This window comes from Mus musculus, chromosome 2 (genome assembly GCF_000001635.26).
Source record: "Mus musculus strain C57BL/6J chromosome 2, GRCm38.p6 C57BL/6J".
In the NCBI taxonomy this organism is placed as follows: Eukaryota; Metazoa; Chordata; class Mammalia; order Rodentia; family Muridae; genus Mus; species Mus musculus.
Genome location: NC_000068.7, coordinates 93,245,624 through 93,267,098, shown reverse-complemented (window position 1 = coordinate 93,267,098; position 21,475 = coordinate 93,245,624). Strand labels below are relative to the sequence as shown.

General features: G+C 50.0%; 1 protein-coding gene and 2 long non-coding RNA genes across 6 annotated transcripts in view; 1 reads left to right on the top strand and 2 right to left on the bottom strand.

Annotated features, from left to right (window-relative positions):
• The window catches only part of Tspan18 (tetraspanin 18), a 132,792-nt gene that overhangs the window by 67,453 nt on the left and 43,864 nt on the right, over positions 1-21,475 (top strand). The window lies entirely within an intron of this gene.
• On the bottom strand, positions 7,939-9,119 carry Gm39882. Its single transcript, XR_866563.2, has 2 exons — positions 8,973-9,119; positions 7,939-8,679 (listed from the first exon to the last, which is right to left on the bottom strand). It is a non-coding gene; the product is annotated as a predicted gene, 39882 (long non-coding RNA).
• Gm32824 overlaps positions 18,992-21,475 on the bottom strand; it is a 28,898-nt gene continuing 26,414 nt past the window's right edge. Inside the window, exon 4 of the long non-coding RNA XR_001783414.2 lies at positions 18,992-20,003. This is a non-coding gene — a long non-coding RNA (predicted gene, 32824). The remainder of the gene's footprint in view (positions 20,004-21,475) is intronic.

Sequence of the window (21,475 nt, the reverse complement as noted above, 5' to 3'; positions counted from 1 at the left end):
AGATTCTTGTGGTGCTAATTAGAGAGGAAGGCGGGGCTGGTGATTGCAGGGACTCTGGGGAGTGAGGACTAGGAGCAGGAAAAATTGCTACACATCATGCCAATTTCAGGGGATAGGCCACACATGTCCGTGTGTGTGTGTGTGTGTGTGTGTGTGTGTGTGTGTGTGTGTGTGTGTGTTATGTTCTTTAAAACTGCTAATTGCCAGGGTGAAAATATTTTCACACATCAGCTCTTGGGGAGAATGTCATTAAGGAACACACTGGCAGCCTGGTAGAAGTCAAACGGCTGCAGCCAACATGGAAGTCCTAATTAATAGCTGTTCCCGCAGCTCTTGGGCACGGCAGCGGAAGTAATTATCATGATTTAATTGACTTTTCTCCCCTCTGTTATGCACTCTGCTTTTCCCATTTTCTTGAGCTGGAAAGGTCTTCTTTCCCCCTCCATCTCTCTTTTTCCCATCATGCATAGTTTCTCACACCTGCACTCTGTCAACTCTTATTAAACTGAGTACTGTGACAGCTCAAATCTTTATGTCACAGAGAAGTCTGTAACATAAAGTCTGATCGATGACTCAGTTCTTACAAACATTGGTTTTGTAGAGGTGTGTTGTGACCCAGCAGCAGTGTGATCCATGGGGAAGAGAATCGTTGCTCTCACAAGTTGGTTCCTAGGGACTACAAAGGCCGTAAGGCCACCTGCCCTTCCACCAACCAAGAGAGGTGGCTCTTGTGGTATCACAAGGGTTCCAGGGATTCCTAGAGAGAGAAAAAAAAAGTGGCACCTCTGAGCTCTTGGAGCTGAAAAGTAGGACCCATCTATGCCAGAGCCCTTTCCTGTACCTTGTTACCTTCTCAGCTTGGGCTGGCTTGACTCCTCTGCCCCACCTGGTGACAGAGCCCTGAGTCTTCATGTTTGAGTTCTGCCTCCCAGGTCAGCCTGAACGCCTCTTCCAGGCAGGTTGACCCACCAGGCTGAGCTTTGTGCTTCCTGGGTCATGGATGAGCTCCTGGGGCCAGCTCTGCTCCCTGGTCTCAGCCATGGTGCTTGGGTCACGTTTCCTGGCTCACCATCTGCTTCTCAGGAGCATAGACAGTTCATTTAAAAATTCACGAGAGGCCAGTGTAGCACACACCACCTAGATGGCTTGGGTCTATATCCTAATCTGGCCACCTGCTTGCTGTTCAAGTTACTGGACAAGTTACTTAAACTTTCTGGGCCCAAGAATTCTTGTTTAATCTGAAATGTCACCTACTTTCTATTATTGTTATGAAGGACAGAGTGATTAGATCTCTCACACACATTCGGTAAGGTTTTAGGTTTTAAGGTGCAAAGAAATAGGTAAGGCAGCTCCTGGTGTCTAACAAAGCAAATGAGAATATTGTGGAGCTACAGAAACTAAAGCCAGAGAGGTCTGTCTCTGCCCACTAGGGCATACACAGGGATGTTGAAGTGTGGGAGACAGCAGGTAACCTTTTAGAAGGTCAGATAATATTGGCTGGTACTATACTGGACTATTTCTCATGGAGCTAAAATCAGGACCAAGACATTTTCTTGGGTCTCATTGGGGATTATTGAGAGCGCTTGACTTTTAATTAGAACATTATAGGTAATAATAAAATCAGCAGAAGAGACGTTAAGTAGGAACTGCTCACTCTCTCTCTCTCCTTTGTCCCTGCTTGGGAATTGAGCCAGGCTTATATAAGTGCATGTGCGCGCATGCACACACACACACACACACACAGAGTGCACAGTCTTTTTCACATAGTTCCATGTTGGGTCTTCAAGCAACAGGCTGCTTCCTAATTAGCCATGCCATTTTAGACACTGGGTTTCTCTGAGCCTCGGTTTCCTCCTCTGACAGACAGAACTACCCCCTCTGCCCACCTGGACTCAAGGTTTCTCTGGGCTAGAAATGGTTTCCTCATCTTCATCTCTGACATTGCCTAGCATGTGCTATGTTGCTGCTATGTGGGCAGGCTAGTGCACTATGTGGGCAGGCTTCTGAGAGCTGCGGCCATTCCAGTAAGCTGAGGTTTGAATGTCACTTCCAAAATCCAGCTGAAATGAGCTATGCCAAGACGGGATGCAGAGATGGCCTTTATGATGTGATGGGGAACAGGGTATGTAATTCCACAGGCAGAGTACATACCCAGCAGACACAAAACCAGTGTCCAATTCCCAGAACCACAGACACCTGATGTAGTAGTGGTGTACATCTGAAATCCTAGCACTTGCATGTGGAGCAAGAAGACCAGGAGTTCAGGGTCATCCTTCATCCTTGGGTTCCGCAGGGCATCGTAAAGCAGCCTGAGCTTAAACAACAACAGACCAAACAAACAAAAACCAAGATGAGAAAGAGAAAAGAAAGAAAGAATGCAAGAAAGAAAGAGAAGAAGGGAGGGAGGGAAGGAAGGAAGGAAGGAAGGAAGGAAGGAAGGAAGGAAGGAAGGAAGGAAGGAAGGAAATGAATGGTTAGTTGGTGAGGGTTCTGTCCCTGTAGATTGGCCAGTATGGTTGTGAGAGAGTAGGTAGTCACCACAGGCCATGGGCTCAGTTCCATCTCCACCTTGTGAGCTCTCTTGCCTCTCTGCCTTTCTCCACAGGATGGTGCAGCATGAAGGTCCTCACCAGATGAGAAGTAAGTTTCTTTATAAACACTGAGTCTGCAGTCATTTGTTAACAGCAGAGACACTATTAAGACACAGAACTATGGTTATCCTTTCCCCATGGACTTCTCCAAGACTCCTCCTCTTCTCATGGCTGAGGTTACCTGTCATCTCAGTTACTTGTGGTTAAAGATATAAAACAGAAAACTCTAGAGATAAACATTTCACAAGCTTTCTATTGTGTGTCATTCTGGACATTGAGATAAAGTCTTGCGCCATCCCCAGTCCACCCTATCCAGAGTACAGGAATCATGTCGTTGTCCAGTATATCACAATGGATGTATACCCTCCCAGTAGACACTTAGTAGCTATTCTGATTTTCAAATGAACTGTTGTGCCTCAGCATTTATTCTTAAGCAGTTCTTACTTCTTAGTGATACCCCCAAAGCTCTGTCCATGCTGACAACCCAGACTCACAAAAGAGAAACATTGATGTGTTTCCTTTAAGTATCAGGATTGTAACAGGAAGAGCAAACCAACCCAGCAAAATAAGATGCTGAGAGGAGCCATGTTCATATAACTTTTATTAAGTATATTGCTTTGACTACTCTATTTCATTTTCAGTTGCCTTGCCAATCTCTGTACCAAGTACACACACACACACACACACACACACACACACACATACACACACATGTGAAAATATAAGAAGTACAGTGCTTGGTACATCTGTGGACTCAGCCATCTCTGGGCTTGTTGAAGGGTATCCCTCCATGGATAAGGGAATTCCATTTAAAGAAATGAGCATCTGGGGAGTCAAAATCCTCCTCACCATAACCATAATGTAGAGGGAGGCCAGACAGCAGAGGTGAGGAGGAGAGTACACTGGACTGGAAGCAAATTCCTCTTAGAAGCTCCTGTAAGACAGCAAGGAAACAGCCCCTCGTGGGTATACGTGAATGTGGAGAGAAGATGAGTGATGCTTCAAAGCTTTTGTGGGTTGAGGAGAGAGGGTGCAGGTGTGTAGGTGTTTTAAGAGTGCCCACCTGAGGTGTCTGGATTGCTGGGGCTCCCTCAATATCAGGGCTTTCCCCAGCTTTCTGGAAAATGTGGCTGAGGTAACTGTAAATGATGCAGGTCTCAAGAGTCTCCATGGTTTAGCCTACTGTTAGTTTCTCAGTCAGAAGCAGGGCTGTAGAAGGCTTGTGGCATTTTCCATATCGTTTAGAGTCCGATTCCCGCCCCTACCCTCTCCACCTCCACACACTTGTGGTTCCCAAGGTCACCACAGAGGAAGCAAGGGTCCTAGAGAGAAAGGGCCCTTCTGTTCCCTAATAAAACAAAGCTTAAGGACACTGCCATTTCTGAAAACAAGTTACAGGCATGTGGGTACAAAGCATCCTGGGAGATGTAGTTTTTGACCAGGCAGCCCCCTTTCTTTAGAAAGGGCACACTAGTGTTGTGTTGGAGGTGGGTCATTTGGCCTGCTAGGCTCTTTTTACAATGCTTCCCTAGAGTCTCAAGAGAGGACCTGTCTTGGGGTGAGGACAGCCTTAAGACCAGGACAGAAGAGAGATAAGTTGTAGATCTGGTCTTGGCTTCTCCATTTATCTCATTTCTTGGCCCACTGGACCAAATTCAGGGGATTAAAAAAACCTAGGGCTCTTATCAGAGGCAGAGTCAAGTTGGGGTACTTTGAACAGCCCCCCCCCCTTTCATAGCATTCCTCCTTATCTCTGCTGTGGGACACTGGGACCTCTGCCTTGTTCCACATCACAAAGGGTTTCACCTAGGACCAATGCCAGAACTGGCAGAGTGCCTTCAACATTTGATGACCACAAACTCATGTGATCAACATTGCTGAAGGAGTGAAGAGAGAGAGAATGGGTTGCCCTGCTTCTGGAAGTGGAGGATCTGTGTGACTCGGCCTGTGTGGTTTAGGACCTGTGCTGGAATTTTCTCTTAGCCCCTACTAGGTATCAGTTCAGACAAAGTCCTTCCTCTTGACCCTGCCCCACCCCCTCCAGCCTAACTCTTACTTCCACTCTACACCGAGCCTGGCTAACACAGGTGAGGGCTTGGCTTTCCAGCTGAGTGACCCCAGGGTCTCAGACCTCCTGCATTCTTCTGTCAGAAGGGGAGAGTTTGTCACTGCCCCCACCTGCTGTCATTGTTTAAGGTCTGGATTTATTGGCCCTGGTTAGTTATTTGGTGAGGTGATTGGTAGCTCACCTCCCCCATCCTTGGTTAATCAGTGGGCCTCTTTACAGACCTCTGACCACCAGACATGGAGTTGGGGACAGAAGAAATCAAACTGTAACAGGAGCAAGCTGGGCAAGGTCCGAAGGGACATCAAGGAGGGGGGGGAACCACCTCTCTGCTCCTTCCTTCCTGTACAGTCAGGGCCCCTGTGACCTCTACAGACAGTGCCCTTGGTCTGGGTCTGGTGACACCAGGGAGGACAATGGGAGGAAGGAGAACGCTCAGTGGTTAAAAAAAAGAAAAACAGGATCCTCTGGCCTGGCCTGTGCCTGGAATGTCTCTCAGCTCAGCCTCACCAGGAAAGACGGGGAGGAAAGGACCTTGGAAGACACAAGACCAGGCTTCCACCCTCTGTGACTAGGACCAGACTCTTCTTGCTGTTATTGTTAAGGGATGGTCCAATCCCAAATGCTGGCTGAACCAGGGCAGGCTGGGCACCTAGTGCTCCTCAGGGACCCTCTTATCATGTATCCATTCCTTCCTTCGTTTGTACCACGGACATAACTGGCACCAGCTGGATATCAAAGGCTTTGCCAGCGTTTGGAAAAAAAATTGTCAGCCCTCCCTGTTCCTTGTCTGTTTCCTAGAATAGATGCCAATCACCCTTGTGGTCACAGACTAGAGGCCCTGTCCTTGATGGCTCCTGAATGTGTAATTGGATGACCCCAGAACCCTAAAAAGGAGATCAGTGGGCTCCTAACCACTGCAGTCCTTACTCCTGGCTGTGGGAACTTTCCCAGGCCATCTTCCAGCCGGGACTGGCTTCTGTTTCCCTTCACAAGCAGGGCGAAGCCTGGCCCACTGGGCAGCCTGTGTCTGGGGTCCTCTAGTACCCCCTCCCCCATCCTTACCACTCTGCTGCTTCTGCCCCTCCCCCACCCTCCTTTGCTCCTTGTGTTTCTGAATTCTCAGCAGCCTCAGGTGGAAGCAAGGCAAGCAGGGCGAGCTGTCCTGTTGACTGAGGTGGGTGAGCAGTTAGGAGCCTCCTGCTAGTTAATGGCCTCGTGCAAGTTCATCTGGTGATCGAATGGATCCTCTGTCACCTGCAGCCTGTGTTCTCACCCAAGGCCGTCATGGGCTTGACAGCAGGCCTTGTGTTACAGGCCAGGCACCATACTGCTTCTCAGGCAGGGCCGTGGTGTCCTTCCACCCCCTGCCCCCCACAAACCTGCCAACACCTAGAAAGCATGGATCCCTGTATGCTGCTCCTATGACAGCCCTATCTTCTGCTCCCTGCTCCTTGGGATTCATCTTTCTTCTTTGGTCCTTCTGATGAGCCTTAGAGCCCTGTACTGGCTAGTTTTGTGTCAACTTGACACAGCTGGAGTTATCACAGAGAAAGGAGCTTCAGCTGGGGAAATGCCTCCATGAGATCTAGATGTAAGGCATTTTCTCATTAGTGATCAAGGGGGAGGGCCCCTTGTGGGTGGGACCATCTCTGGGCTGGTAGTCTTGGGTTCTATAAGAGAGCAGGCTGAGCAAGCCAGGGGAAGCAAGCCAGTAAGAAACAACCCTCCATGGCCACTGCATCAGCTCCTGCTTCCTGACCTGTTTGAGTTCCAGTCCTGACTTCCTTGGTGATGAACATCAATGTGGAAGTGTAAGCCGAATAAATCCTTTCCTCCCCAACTTGCTTCTTGGTCATGATATTTGTGCAGGAATAGAAACCCTGACTAAGACAAGCCTGAATGTCTATGTAGACCAGGAGGACAACATGCCAGGATCAGGCCCTAAAGACTCTGCAAGGAGCCTGGGCAAGGTGGTTGGCAGAGAGGATGGAAGAAGCCTGGCACTAAAAGGATGGTGTTTATGGCCAGGATGCTGGTGTCTCATGGGAAGATGGTGGGTCCTGAGTGTGGCCACAGCAAAGATGACTGATTTTTGTCCCCAGTCTGAGTACAGGTCAGTTGGCAGTTTCTTTCCTTCTTTCCTTCCTTCCTTTCATCTGCCCTTCCTTCCCCTTTCCCTTCCTCATTTTCTTCTTCTCCCCCCTCTTATTCTTCACCATCTTCTCTTCCTCCCTTTCCTTCTCCTTCTCCCTCTCCTTCTTTTCCTTCTTTCTTTCTTTCTTTCTTTCTCTCTTTCTTTCTTTCTTTCTTTTTTTTTTTTTTTTTTTTGAGACAGGGTCTCACTATGTAGACTTGACTGTCATGAAACTCACTACATAGACCAATCTAGCCTGGAACTCACAGAGCTCTATTTGTCTCTGCCCTCCCAAGCCCTGGGATGAAAGGCATGCATCACCATACCAGCCCACAACCCCTCTCAAGACACTCACTCTTGCATTCCATGCTTTTCCATCTGGAAAACTCAGCTTCCTTTGATGAAAGGCATGCTGGGAGATAGAGATCAGGTCGAGTGTGAGGTGACATAGTGGACGCACTCTGTCATCTGGGCTGTAGGATCTGTGGCAATTCTACCTGTTTCAACAGGACTCAGGTTCCTAACCTGCAGAGAGTTCCCCCAAGGCCTCTCCAGGCTGATGTCACTATAGGAATCCTCAGTGTGATCCGCTCCATGGCAGAGCCCGGGAGAGGGCGTTGTGGAGCAAGGAGGACTGATAGAAGTTGTCTTTGCAAGCCCTGTGTGCTGAAACTTCCTGGAGGCTTAGCTGGACTGCTTTCCTCCCCTCCTGACCTGCATCTGCCTGTCCTGCTCTCTCATGTGGACTGGTGGCCTTAATGCTCCCATTCCCTGTCCAGGACCCCACTCTGTAGCCTGTGTGAGCAGGAGTCCTCCCAGTGACTTCACTCTGCCCTCCTCCCTCCACATCAGCTCATCACGAGGTTCTAGTTCCTAAACAGGGAAGTATTAAGTCCACCCATCCTCTCTACCATCACCCTCACCAACATTACCACCCTCACTAGACACTGGTGGTGGAAAGGGCTTCTGCCTTTCCACCTACACTGTATCATACACTGTAACCCAGGCAGGTCTGTTAAAATGTTTTTATTTTTTTAATTGACTTTTAAAAAACGGAGTGTTAGGTTTACAATAACAATCAAAACCAAAACAAAACAAAAAAACAAAAAAGCAGCGGTCAGAAAACTGTCTTTCTCAGACACCTCTGAGCTGGTATAACCACACCTTTATTCCCATTCTGTGATCTTGTGGTGTGTTTGTTGATACATTGTTGTTACGTGGAGGCCAGAGTTCACATTAGGGATCCTTGCCCCACCTTGGAATTGTAGCTTTCATAGGTTGTGAGGAATGCCAGGTGACCACCAAGGCTGTATCACACAGCACCATCTTTGCCTTCAAATTCTTTGCTGCGGTGTCTTTTATTCTCACCGCTTCATCCAAACCCCATGGGTCTTTTCTCTGTCTTCCAAGTCCCCTTCCGGAATACTGTGCAGCTGTAAACATTCATTGTTTGGGCCTTTCAGAAAGGCTTCTCTGCCCAAAGGATACATTTGGGTTCCTCCATGTCATTCTGGGCGTGGTAGCTCACTTACTTTTTTCTCTGGGTGGTATTTCACCGCGTGAGCACAGCCTGGCTTAGTTGTCAACACCCCTGTCATAGGTGGTTTTGAGAGTTTGGGCAATTATGAGTGAAGCTGTGATAGGCTCTTGTGGGGACATGAGTGTTTTGACTGCTTGAGTCAGTACTAAGGAGGGCAGTTGTTAAGTGGCAAGGGAAGGTCCTTGTAGTTGTGGAAGAAGCCACTAAACTGTCTTCCACAATAGCTATTCTGCCCCCCTTGCTGCCACCTAACAGCTGCCCTCCATAAGACAGACACAAGCAGTCAAGCTCCTTGTTTGGTGAGCGATCCGGTTGCTCCGTGCTCTTACTAGCATTTGGTATCATCCTATAAAAAGAAAAAATAGACATTTGAATAGGTGAGTTGTGGTGTCCTGTTGTATAACCCCAGATGACTGCATGTCCCCGGTTGGAGCATCAACTTGGATCAGCCATGTGTGTGGGCATTCTGGGGTTCCCACTGCACCTCACTCCTTTGATGGGACTCAGAATGCTGCGAGATCCCACCCCAGGCCAACTCAGCACCTCACCCCCTTTCTTTCTCCTCCCTCACCCCATGCCACCCATACCAGCCTCAGCCTTCTCTGCTTGAAGCCTAGAGCACTGCTGATCCTTTCTTACCTGGAAGCCTCACCCTGCCAGCTGCTCCCTGTGCCTGGAGCTTGTCCAGCCCTTTCCCCAGGGAGCCCCTCGCTTCCTCGGGGCTGAGCAGGTCACCCTTCTTGAAGGGAACTACCTGGGTTCTCATTCTCCTCTCAGCATTGCTGTGAATGACTTCCCACTGAAGTCACGGACTTATTTGCTAGGTTATTTATGACATAATTGCTTGTGGGGCTGGGAGACAGAGCTTAGTGAGTAGTGTTTGCTTAGCACTCATAAACTCTACGTTCAATCCCCAACACTAAATAAGCCTGGAAGGGCTTTCCCTATTGTTCAACACTGCTGATCTACTTCACAAGGCTTTACGTAGCTCTGTGGACTGTAAACGGGGGCCCAGTATGCTACATTTTAGCTCTGGCTTTCTGCAGGAAACAGAGAAGTGGGAGGAGCCTCCTGGGAATCTCTACCTGTTCCACCTCACCAACCCTGTTAAAAGGCATTCTCCTGCCTCAGAAACTCATGGAAATGTCCTGTATGCCCAAAGCTTGGCACTCAGAGAAAAGATGTGGCCCAAGCATGTCAGGAGCACACTCATCTTGCACTGTTGTTATATTTCCTTGTCTCCAGTTTTCAACGCTAGAGAAACTCAGAACTTGGCCTTGAATAAATGTGTTGAGGGAACCAGATCCCATAGCACGGTCCTCAGATGCTCCCAGCCCACTGGAGGAGGCTGAAGTGGTCAGTGTCCGAGTCAGCTGGGACTCAGAACAAGGGTATCAGAAGTGGTGGTGCAGGAGAGGAGGGGAAGGAGAGGGGAGGGAGCCGAATGCATGGTGAACCAGATTCTGCCTGGGCACCTGGCTTGTCCCCAGCCATCTCCTTCAACCCCTGCCCTGTGGCTCAGCATCCCTGGTCTCTGTCAGAATAGAGCAGACAGGCAGAGACCACGGACCTCTGCCAAGGTTGGCTCCCAGTCTCAGGCAGAGAGTCTCAGGCATGGGAGGACCCAGGAAGGCTGCCTTATTGTCCCTCTTTCTGCCCACCCTGCACAACGCCTGGCACAGCCCATGCTGTAAGGAATGAATGAGCTTGCCACACTCCTCCAGATAGAGGCAAACCTCTTCTCTGTGCTCAGCTGCTCCCCCCCCCCCGCCTTCATCCCCCTCTGCTGCTCCTCTATTATCCATCCAGATCCAGAACCCTCCTGCTCCACTCCTGCCTAAGCATCTTTCCAGCCCTCATCTGCCTCTCTCCATGGCAACTGGAACATGGGCCTAGAGCAAAGCAGTCATGTTCCCCCTGGGCCAGCCCGTCCTAACCCAGGGAGACCTGCTCCTCCTCGGGCACCATCTAGCACTCAGACAGGGGCCTCCTGGCTTTCCCCTTCTGATCTCGCAGCCTGAGCTTCTGGCCTGTCTCCTGTCCACCCAGTTGTCCCGTGGCCCTTTGCCTCCCCTCTCGAGAGCCTGGGCCACTCTGGAGATACTGATGGAACAGTCTTCATGATCCGGACCAGGAAGCGCTAGGTGTCCTAAGTGCTCCCAGCACTGCCGTTTCCACCCCTCGGGAGCCTGCCAGAATAGTGAGGCTATTCATGGCCTCCACTCCACCTTCCCTCCACTCCACCGTCCCTCCTTCACAGCCTCCTCCTCAACAGGGCACCTCTGCTCGTCTCTGCCCGCCTGCCTAAAACTTCTGTGTTTGGAAGACACCTCTTCCAGGAGGCCTGCCATCTACAACAGAAACACTCTCCATCTTGAGTTCCAAAGTCCATTTGTTTGTTTATAATTTATTCTTCATTCATTTACTTATATGTGCATGGGTGTTTTGCCTACTTGTGTATGTGTATAATACCGTGTGCACACAATGTCCATGGAGATCAGAAGACTGACTCAGGTCTCCTGAGACAGTTACAGATGGTTGTGGGCCACCCTGTGGGTGGTGGGATTCAAATCCCAGTCCTCTGGAGGAACAGCCCAGGCTCCACGGCTCAGTTTTGTCCCTAACTTTAGCTCCAGGCAGGGGATAGTGAAGTTCCTGGGAACCAGTAAGAGGCTATATTGCTGTTTTCTCTATTTCCAAATGCTGTAGTAGTGGGGACATTGGGGAGCACAGAGCCTTCTATACTTCCCAACCTGGACCTGAGCAGCCCTGCCAGGGAGACTTATGAACTCCTTGGACCCCTGGAGTTTCAGTCTCCAACTCAGGAAGTAAGTCCTGACCTGAGCTGCCAGAAGGCTGTTTGTGGAGGGAGCTAGTCCAGGGGATAAATGCCAGCCTGTGTCCTCGGGGCTCACCGTGTCTGGCTCCTAAGATGGCAAATGAGACCATGAGACCCCATGAGGCATTTCCACTGCCGTCCATTCCTACATGTGTCTCCCCAAGCACCCCTTCCTGCTCTCTGGGGTCTGTAGGGACTTGGGGAAGGCCCAGCGGTGACAAGGCACAGACTTTTTGTTAGGTAGGTGTGAGTTCAAATCTCAAAGCTGCTAGCTGGTCCTGTAACATGAGCTTGCCACTTGATTTCCTCCTCTGAGGTTAGAACAATTATAAAATTGCCTACAGGACACCAGTAAACGGAGTAATACCTGCAACCTCTATGGCAAGGGTCTGTGGACAGGGGAGCGGAAGAGACCATTCATGGCCACAAGCCACCTAACTCTGGGATTTATGTCACCCCCACATTCTGTTTGTGTCAACCTGGGATAAAAGAGCTAGGTCTTCGTCCTACTACTCCTGCCCTGAGGGTCACCTGACGGGAAGGGATGGAAGCTTCCAGGCACTTCTGACTTCCATAGGAGGAGACTCCACTAAGCCCAGGGCAACCCTCCCTGGTGAGTGTCTAGAGCTACTTTCTGAGGCACACAAGTATAGAGGAGTCTAGAGCTAGGGCCTCTGTACCTGGAGCCAGGAATCAGGGTCAGAGAGGTTAGGCTTTTGGCCTGGAGTTGCACAGCATAAGATTGTTACTGTTAGAGCTGGCAAGCCCTTCCACAGACTTGAGTCAGAGTTCAAGGCTTGATCTTATTTCCTGATTTTTCTCACACATACACACCCACCACTTTCAGGGCATCTGAGATGCACTCCGGGAAAGAGGCAAGCGTGGGTGAAGCCTGCTCTGAACCAGCTACTCTGGCATCCAGTCTCTGGGTCCGCTGTGTTTCCTGGTTGATGGTGGCACATGGACACACCCGGTCCACAGTTGATGAGTTTCTGGGTAGTGTGGTGGACAGGATGACACTCCCCTAAGATGTCATGTCCTGGTGTCTGGGGACAGTGAGTGTAAAGACGGCCACATGCTCGGCATGTGATGGTTTTTAACACTTGTGGCATTGTGATTTAATAAAAATGGCTCTTGGGATCAGAGAGGTGGCTCAGGAGCTAAAGACACTTGCCACCAAGCCTGGCAACTTGAGCTCCATCCTCAGAGCCCACCCAGCAGGAAAGAACCAGCTCCCACAAGTTGTCCTCTGGCTTCCACACATGTGCTGTGGGTATACTGGTGCTCCCTACCCTCCACACAAAACAAATAAGTAAATGTCTAAAACGTTTTCATGCAGAAATTCTACCTTTAATTCAAATCTCCTATCGTCTGTATGCTGCCTCTCACTGTGTGGCTAGCCCAAGATCAGTGGGTTAGGAAGGTTTCCAGTGTTTTCCACATAAGGTGTTTTCAGTTTACTACAGACTTGCAGGGCACAGGGCGAATCCAAGTATGCCTAGGTATTTTGCCATAGCTAAGGTGACTTTGTAGGTACAATGGGGTTAAAGAATTTTGGGGATGGTGGACATTCTGGAGTATCCACCTGAGGCAGCATAGTCACACAGGACCTCCAGACAGGTCAAGGAGGTCAGAGGGACTCATGTTCTGGGAATGACACGCCCAAAATGTTCAAGGATGATAAATAGTGGGAGAAGCTATAAACAGCAAGGGACGGGTCTCAAACCCTAATCCCAGCCCTGATGCCTTAACCCCGTGAGAACCACACAGAAGGCCATGCACAGGAGGCCCCTAGCTCCCTGGTGATTGAGTGTAGGGACCTTTACTAGTCTATGCCATAGATAGTTTTACTTCATTGCAGCCTCGGCCAGGCTACAGGGCCCAACTAGTCCTCAGAGGCTGCCACTGGAGTTGTGGGGAAAGTATGCAGATGTGGCTGGTGGCTGACATTCTGAGCCAGGAGGATATAGACCCTCTGAGAATGGACTGTTTCACTGAGAGGCCTTGAGAGCCAATGTTCCGGTTTCCAGACATTGCCTGTCCAGCAAGCTGGCTCCAGTCAATCCCAGGACACACTGTAGCTCAAGGATTAGTGGCTGGGATGCTGCGCCAGCCTCTTCTGTCTTGTTCTCTTTAGGCTGCCTCCTTTGCCATTTGATTTCCAGGGGGTGTTTCTCAGCCACACTGAGATTAGATCAACAGTGCCCACCCCCAACCTGTGTCTGCCATCCCTAAGGAGCTCCTCCCACTTCTTTCCCTGGGTCTCCACATCAGCTCTTCTCCTCCCAGCAGGTCTCCGGAAGCCTTTACCATTCTCTCCCTCTGCACAGCCCCTAAGTCTAAGTGCCGCTCACCCAGCCTTCCTGACTTCTTGCTTCCCTCTCCCACAAAGGTTCTGTACCCCAAGGCTGTATGTGGACAGTTCCCTGCTACTGCTAACCTCCTCCCTGGCCCACTCACCTCGCCTGATTGCTCTCTGAAGTCAAGATGTTCAAATGAGTATGGGGGTAGGAGGCAGAAAATTCAGAAGCTTAATGGAGCAATCTCAGCTGTCAGTCTAGGTGGTCAGGCCCTGTCCTCCCGCGCACACTACCTGTTCTGTGTGCGATCCAAGTGCCACACTCAGAGTTGGTGGTCATCCATGGTCCCCTGCCAGAACCATGACAGGAGCGTGCAGCAAGGACCTGAAGCTCCCCGAGGAGAAAGTGTCCTTCATTGACCTGGGCATGCCTCTGCAAGAAGCAGATACCTCCACCAAGTCATTGCTAATGAGGAAAACCAGTACTCTCTTTACCCATCTGTAGAATGGGCTGGTGCTAAGCAGGTGCTACTTACTTGAGGTGCCTCCCTCACACCTTGATGTGAAGCAGGGACTGGAGACTTCCAACAGTGCTGTGGTAGAGAGGCAGCTCCCAGCATTCTCTGCCACCTACCTCATTGGTCCCTCCTTGTCTGTCTTTCGGGAGAGCCAATATAATTATAACTAGATGTGTAAGACATCAAACGGCAACATTTGCATTGCACTTTAGAAAAAAAATGCAAAGCACTTTTTGTAAGCGATCTCCTGATGTGCTCAGCAGCCCCCGAGGTGGAGAATTATTCTTTTTATTTTGCAAATGAGAGAACTGAAGTTCAAAGGACTTCAGTGGAGGGTGCCCCAGGGGCACAGACTCTGGGCTGGGCAGGAGCCTGATTCTAGATTCTTCAAGTAGGGCAGGCTAGCTCCTGCGGGGTAGCTCCAGGAGGCACTCTCCATCCATCCCTGGGCTGTTGCCAGAAGGGACCAGAAACAGACACTGGTGGACAAGGCAAAGCAGGCTTCCAGATTTCCTTTCAACCCTGGCCCAGCTGCCTGCTGCTTGGCACACGGTGTTAATCACCCTGCTTACTCATGCCCCAGCCTGCTGCCTGGCTGTCCCACTTCGCAGACAGAAAGGCACGGTGTGGAGAGCCGGCCTCGAGCATCTGTGTTCTTCAGCCAGCAGGAGGCACGGGGCCTCTGATTACCAACGGATGACCGTGGGCATGCCTTTTAACTCCTAGTTCAGCCTTCCTCATTAACAGCCCCTCCAGTGCTGCCAAAGCTGAGGCTGGCACACCCTCACCCTCACAGGACTTCTTTCTCTCTCTGGGAAACTCCTACACTGGCCTCTGATGGCAGCTCTGCGATAGCACCTGGGGGGCTCAACAAAAAGACACTTTACTTTTTGGTATGCCAACAATCTGTAGCCTACATATCACATGTGCCCCAGGATAGCCACGAAGGTGGCCTAACACAAAATCTTAAACTTACTTTAAACTCAAATCTTACTATAAATTCAAAGTTGCATATAAAGCTTTGAATGGGAAGGGTTAGGATGTGATTTAAACTTATGGTTTTTTTTAAAGATTTATTTATTTTATGTATATGAGTATACTGTAGCTGTACAGATGATAGTTGTGAGCCTTCATGTGGTTGTTGGGAATTGAATTTTAGGACCTCTGCTTCCTCCGGTCAACCCCACTCGCTCCGGTCGGCCCCGCTCACTCCGGCCCAAAGATTTATTTATTATTATACATAAGTACACTGCAGCTGTCTTCAGATGCACTAAAAGAGGGCGTCAGATCCCATTACAGGTGGTTGTGAGCCACCATGTGGTTGCTGTGATTTGAACTCAGGACCTTTGGAAGAACAGTCAGCGCTCTTACCGGCTGAGCCATCTCACCAGCCCTTAAACTTTGAAAATAAAGCAATTGGAGGCTAATGATCTAGCAGAGTTGGAAGTGTGCCTGCTTAGCATTCACTAGGCCCTGGTTTCAAACCTCAACACTACTGGACTGGATGTGGTGGCAGTGTCTGTAGTTTCCAGTCTTAGGAAACAGAGGCAGGGGTGTCAGAAGTTCAAGGACATCTTTGACTCAAAGTGAGTGACTCTGAGGCCAGCCTGGGCTACAAGATACTGAGTCCATAAAAGGGAAGGAAGGAGAGGCGAGATGACTCGGTGAGAAATGGCACTTTCTGCCAAGCCTGATAACCTGAGTTCTATTTTTCAGAACCAGTTGTTGGAAGGAGATAGCCAACTCCCACCAATTGTCCTCCGACCTCCACGTGTGGGGTGGCAGGGCATTGGATTGTTTTCTAGTTTGTGTGTTTGTGGTTAAAACTGCAGTGAACATTGTGGTCCACATCTTTCTTGGTCAGGTGCAGACATTTCTCTTGGGTATATGACTGGGAGTGTGGTGCTGAGTAGGGCTTAGCTTTCATAGCTGTCGAGTCGAATAGGCACGGCATCTGCCTGCAGTGTGCGAGCCCTGCACTTGCCTTCATCCCTCTGCTCAGCTTCAGCCTTCTGTCGGAGCTGTAGTGATGCCTCACTCTGGATTTTAATTAACATTATCCTAACAATGATGATACAGGGACCAGACATTTATTCCATAGATGGCAAGGAGCTGGGCTGCTCTAAAAGCCCCTCTCTCTGCTTTGGGTTTCACCTGGAGAAAAGATGCTCCCTACCCTTAGCAAGTCCCAACATCCACAGCATTGCAGAGGGCTGTAACCAGGGAAACCGTCGATGCTCTCTGGAGTTGGGAGAATTTCTTGGCATCTTCCCCCAGTTCACATTCTGGTGCAGATTATGAAGTTTCCCACAGGGTATTGGAAGGGCCGCTTCTTGGTGTTTGGGATTATTCTCCATGCCAACCCTTCGACGTACGATCTCTTTGGTGTGTAAAGTGTTGCTGTGTTTGTGTGACTCTACATCCATTAGTTTCAGTCAGTGAGGGAGGTGTGGCGGCAGCTATTAGAAAGACCTAGGCCAGTAGACTTTTTCCTGAAGACTTGCCTGCAGCGAGAAGGCATGGCTGAGAGCAATGGAGTCTAGCATGCAGAATAACACGCATGAAGATGTCACAGAGACCACCCCCCCCCCAGTTGCTCAGGAATGTAACTGTGCAGAGTGTGTGTCATGCCATGCTGCTTGCTTAGGAAGATGCACACATAGGAGGAAGCATGAGTTGGGCCTTGAAAGATGAGCAGTAGTTTCATCAGATATGTGATGTTAGAGACCAACAAAATCACAGCTCTGGGACTTAACCAGTTACCTGGGCAGGTGGTTGGTAAATAGGTGGTTGGTGCCCATCAACCCAGATATAGGCACTGAGCTGAGACTGTGGGTGTTGGTATGATATAATGCTCAGCTCCTACTCCACCAGGGACCCTTGGTAAGGGACAGCAGAACACAGGACTGTGAGCCTCCATCTGTTAACTACCAAGAGCTTGGAAAGACTTCAGGATGGTGGCTTCTGACAAAGGCCTTGAGGGGCTGTAAGAATTTGACAGCAGAAACTGGGAGATGGCTTTCCTGCTGCAGACCCCAGCAGATGCAAGGGCAGAGTAAGGGGAGCAACAGAGGAGGGTTTGAGGACGATATAGACCCAGAGTCGGACTCCGGCTTCTCCTCCTGCCTTCTTGTCATCTCCCTTTCTGCCTGCCTCCCATCTTCCTTCCTTCCTCCTTCCTTCCTTTCCTCCTTCCTCCCCTCCCTCTGGGTGGGACATTACATCGTCCCTCACACTGCAGGATTCAGCAGCATTGGCACATCCACAATGTTGTATGGCCATCGCCTCTGTCTGTTTCCAGAACTTTTCCTCACCTGGAAAAAGGAAGATGCCGCCAGCATCCGATCCCAACCACAGGCGCCCAAGTGCTGTCTGTCCCCAAGGATCTTCCGAGGGTAGGATCTTTGCAGAAGGAATCTTAGAGTTTGGTGATCTGTGGCCTTGGCGGAGGCTGCTTCTCCTTCGCTGACACTGGAGCTTCCTCCACACTCCCGGTGTCAGGCTCTGTTGTCTGGTGGCAATATTCTGCCGTATGGAGACAGGGCCAGCCCTGGGCTAGATTTCCCCTTGGATGCTATGGAAATGTGAATGTGCACCCCACGTGCAGCATTCTTGAATCTGGTGTTCTGTTCCTTCTGGTATAAACCCCGGGAGCGAAGTTGCGACATGTGTTGATTCTGTGTTGGAACTCCTGAGAGCATGGTGCCTCTTTGCGCACTAGAATGGAGGTAATGATAGCCATCAGATGAAAGACAGAACGGGACAGTTAAGAAGCCACGCAAGGCAGCAAGGCCTCTGGGTGTCTGGGCAGGCTACACTAATGAGGCTGAAAGGCTGGGCGAGCATTGAGAGACAGGAGGCTGCATGCCCCATTGGCTGCCTCTGCCCCTGGGCCAGGAAGCTTGTAGGGGATTTCCCCATAGGATGGGAAGGAAGAAGCAGGTGCCTGGTACCCTGTGAGCCTTGCATGCTGTGAACCTGGAGGCTGCCTCCTCAGTACATATTCTCTCAAGGAGCAGCTCTTATGGATTCCTACCCTGGGGAGCCCCAGCCTGCTGCCTGGGTGGGTTCTTTCATTCACCAGACACCCCTCACTCACCTTTCGGGTTGTTCAGGTTTGGCCAGCAGCCCAGCTCTCCCTGCACATCATGCTCTCCCTGATACCTACTCTCCTCTCACAGAGTCAGAGTTGGAGTCTGAGAGAAAGGGAGAGGCTGTGACAGTGGGGTCACCCGGAGGGGATCTTTGTACTTTCTGCAGGGACACAGCATCCTGGTGATTCCTACTCTTGCCTTCCTCCCTCCCAAGTTGCTTCCCTAGAGGGGTTAGACACAGTGGCACATGCCAGTAATCACAGATTGGGGTGGCTAAGGCAAGAAAATCGTCGGTAAGGCGAGCCTGGCTACAGAGTGAGACCCTATCTGAAACAAACCAAAACAAAAAAAATGTAAAGTGACAGAATGCCAGGCCACTGGGGAGGAGGCTGCAAACCACCTGAGCCCTGAATGGTTGGGACATCAGCCCAGAAGAGCCATGGTAGGGAAAGAGAGGGAAAAGAGGAGAGAAAAAGCTCGTTGCCCACCAACTGCCCTGTGACAAGCAAACCCTCAGTAATAAAATATTTCTTTTCCATGTAATTGCGAGGTAATTATATAGTGGGGTTTGTGTATTAATCGTGTTGATTAATTACAGGCAGGTACTAATTAAACATCTGCTTCATAATTACACACAGCTTGAAGCATGGCGTACACATGCACACACACATGCACATGTGTATGTGTGCTTGACACTGGCTATAATCCCCATACTCGTGCATGGGCCTGTGTGCGTGTGTGTCTGTGTCTGTGTGTGTCTGTGTATTAGAGCCCACGGAGTTTAGGAACAACTATTCAACCCAAACACAAATGCATACAGTGAGCCTCATCTGGGACCCAGAGAGGTACTGACCCAGATTGGAGGCTGAGTCATGTACAGCACATTGGTCCAGAGCACAAGGTCCCCAGAGTTCGGTTCTCTCCGGTCAAGCTTGGTTGGCACATGGGCTCAGCCTCTCTGCACAGAGAGGATGCTTGTGTGACTTAGAATGGTCTGCCAACTTGGATATCAACATGTGCCCTTTTTCTGTGTGGCTTAAAGGGTTCTCTCTCTCTCTCTATTTCTCTTTCTTCTCTCTCTCTTTCTCTCTTTCTTCTCTCTCTTCTGTCTCTCCTCTCTTCTCTCTCTCATCTGTCTTTCTGCCTTTCTCTGTCTCGTTCTCTCTATGTCTCTGTCTCTCTTGCCTCTCTGTCTCTCTTCTCTTTTCTCTCTCTCTCTTTCTGTTTCTTCTCTCTCTCTCTCCTGTCTCTCCTCTGTCTCTCTGCCTTTCTGTCTCTTTCTCTTTATGTCTCTGTCTGTGTCTGTCTGTCTGTCTGTCTGTCTGTCTCTCTCTCTTTCTCTGGCTGCAGTCTGGAAAACAAAGAAATCTGTATGCAGAGGCTCCTCAGCCCTTTCCAATTCTCCCATACATGGATTCTAATTTCATCCCTACTAATTAGGAACGAGAGACAATTTAAATTCAGCACCTAGCATCCTTGTGTGTGAACAATGGGAAATAACTCCTTCCTTTATGACTTCCCAGAGACCCCACGGGTGAGAAGAAGCCGCTGGGATCCGTGGTTGCTCCCCTGCAGCCTCCCCCGCCGCTGACGTCCATATTCATTCTTGCGCTTTAAATTTTCATGTTGATGTTTATGGGCCACCGTTAGGTGATGAAATCCTTCCCGAAGGTTGTTTTTTCATTAACTTAACTCATTTCACTTATTAGCTGGAGTTTAATAAACAGGCTGTTCAGAGTCATACAACAGTCTTTCTCTTTAATAATATTTTAAGATCAGACTTCTCTGAGTCATCATGGTTTATTTGCTTGTAACTTGCTACTCCTGGGATGCAGGGCCTGATGAGGCCTGGAGAGGCCAAGCCTCGCTGGCTGCTTGACCTTGAGCATCAGTGTCCTTCTTTGCTACAGGGAAGGCTTGCTGGGAATAAAAATGAATAGCTCATCACTCAGTACCCAGCACCCAGTACCTAGCACCTAGTACCAAGCACCCAGTACCTAGTACCCAGCACCCAGCACTTACTTTATTTAAAGTGCTTGGTTGAACTCTTTAGCTCTACAAGATGGCTTAATTTTTTCCATTTTAATGAGTGGTGGGTTGGGAAACTGAGGCCCAGTGGAGTGAAATGACTTGCTTGAGGCTGCACAGTTAGTGGCAGTGACAGACTGGGCTATGAACACCACAATTCAGTGTCTTGCTTCCCACAGGGTCTCTGCCTCATCTTGGCTAGACTTTGAGTTCCTCCACAGCCCCTATCTTCCAGAACCCCTCTGTGCCCAGACACCTAGGTCCTACCCATCGTCTGTCCACCCTATTACCCCCTATCTCCACTTGCCTGGGCTCCCTGCTGTCTTCAGTGTGTCTGATGCACACCTCAGCTCTACATCCCTCAGTAGCTCCTCACTGCCTGTAGCTACAGCTCAGCATCCTCAGCCTGACGTTCAAGGCCCGAAGCCTCTGCCTCTGCCCCTTCCATTGCTCGTGTCCTCCTCCGCTGGCCACCTTGGCGCATGGCCTTGAAGGCCTATCTCACACTTGGGCACTGTCCTGCCTTTCTCAACCTTATCTCTACAACAGTGCCCTCTCTAATCCTCAGACATTCAAATCTGCCCTTTGCTCTGAGAAACCTTCCTGGGACCCAACTCCCCTCTGAACTCAGCACATAATTCTTAACTCTGTCCTCGTTCCCACACTTGGGCTGTCTTCTCCCTTGGGTTCTGTCCTCCTTGGAAAGCGAATATACACGCTGGAGCCTCCCCTTCCACACGAACACATACCAGGTGTTTAACTGATGCTTTCCTGGTGAGTGAAGATTTCCCTTCCTCCAGGCACCTCTGGCACTGAACTCAGTCCAGGACCCCTCTCATTCCAGCAGTGTGGTCAACCTCCGTCCCTCTTTCTCTCCCTCCCTCTATCCCTCCCTCCTGCCACCCCTCTGTTGATTCCACCCCTCCATGCGGTTGCCCCCTTCCTTCCTGGTCAATGGCTCAGACACAAGCCACTTTTTTCCCTCCTCTTGTCCAAACTTTCCTGCCCATGACTATTCACCCAGCCCCTGCTGCTGGAAGGGTCTCTGGTCTCTGACAGGTTGTTCTAGTGAGGACCTGAGAAGCGTGAGGCAATGAACACAGGACACGGAGTTGGGGGACTGTGTGCCCCACTGCAGGGAATGCCTGTTTTGCTTTACATATGCTGGCACCAGAGCCTGGCACGTGTGAAGGGAGTTCTCTACCACTGAGATAGCACTTCAGACCATTTCTCAGTTTTATAGAGGGGGAAACTGAGACCGAGGAGGGAGAGGGAGTTTTCCATAAAGGCATGGGCAGATCCTTGGTCAAAGCCTACTAGGAACTCTAGACTGTTTCTTCGGCTTGTGCTGGTCTCTGGGATGG